The sequence below is a fragment of the Corvus kubaryi genome, unplaced genomic scaffold (assembly GCF_017639235.1).
Source record: "Corvus kubaryi isolate FWS band 111438036 unplaced genomic scaffold, C.kubaryi_AGA036_p1.0 37384, whole genome shotgun sequence".
In the NCBI taxonomy this organism is placed as follows: Eukaryota; Metazoa; Chordata; class Aves; order Passeriformes; family Corvidae; genus Corvus; species Corvus kubaryi.
The window spans coordinates 2,805,488-2,806,344 of NW_024581126.1; positions in this window are offsets into that span (position 1 = coordinate 2,805,488).

An 857-nucleotide genomic window follows, 5' to 3' on the forward strand; every position below is an offset into this window, starting at 1 on the left:
CCGCTCCCGCTCAGCGGCGGGCGGCGGGCGGAGCTGCGGGCGGCGGCGGGGGCTGCGCGGCCGCCGGACCCATGTCGGGCTGCGCGTTCCCAGGATGCTCCTCCCCCGCCAGCGCACTGGGGCTCACGGGCTCCGTGTCCGGGGGCAGGGAGGCCGCGGCGGAGGGGCCGCCGGGGCCGCCGCCAGCAGCGCCGACGGGGGGAACGAGAGCAGGAGAAGGAGGAGGAGGTCTGTGACTCGCGGACGGGCGGCTGCGGCCCGAGGGGGAAGCGCGGCGGCGGGAGCGGAGCGTGGCGGGGGGCGGTAGCCGCCACCGGGGCGGGGTGGGGGGGCTGAAGGCGGGGACGGGCGGGGTGGCGGTGTCGGGTATGGGGGAGGCCGGTTCCTCCGTGAAGTGAAGCGCTGGCGCTTTGTTGGAGGAACCGGGGCGGGGCCATGTTGTTCCCGCGGAGGGGAAGCGCCGCCAGCCGCGGGCTCCGGGGCGGCCGCCGCCGCCAAGATGGAGCCCGACAGCCGCCCCATTGTACAGCGCTTTGTAGGGCGGCCCTCCCGCCCTGCCCCTGTCACCGAGCGGTGACGCCGCTCCTCACGCCCGTCCGCCTCCCCCCGCGGCGGGGCTCGCCGAGCCACCACCCGCCACCTCCTCTTTTATATGTTTGTATGTCAGAGCTTTCCAAAAGATTCGGGCATTCCCCATCAGTAAGTCACTGCAGGCCTGGAACCTGAATAGAATCGTGTAATGGGGTCACGGAATGTTTCGGGTAGGAAGGGACCTTAAAGATCATCCAGTTCCAACTCCCTTGCCATGGGCAGGGACACCTTCCACTAGATCAGGTTGCTCAAGGCCCCATCCAACC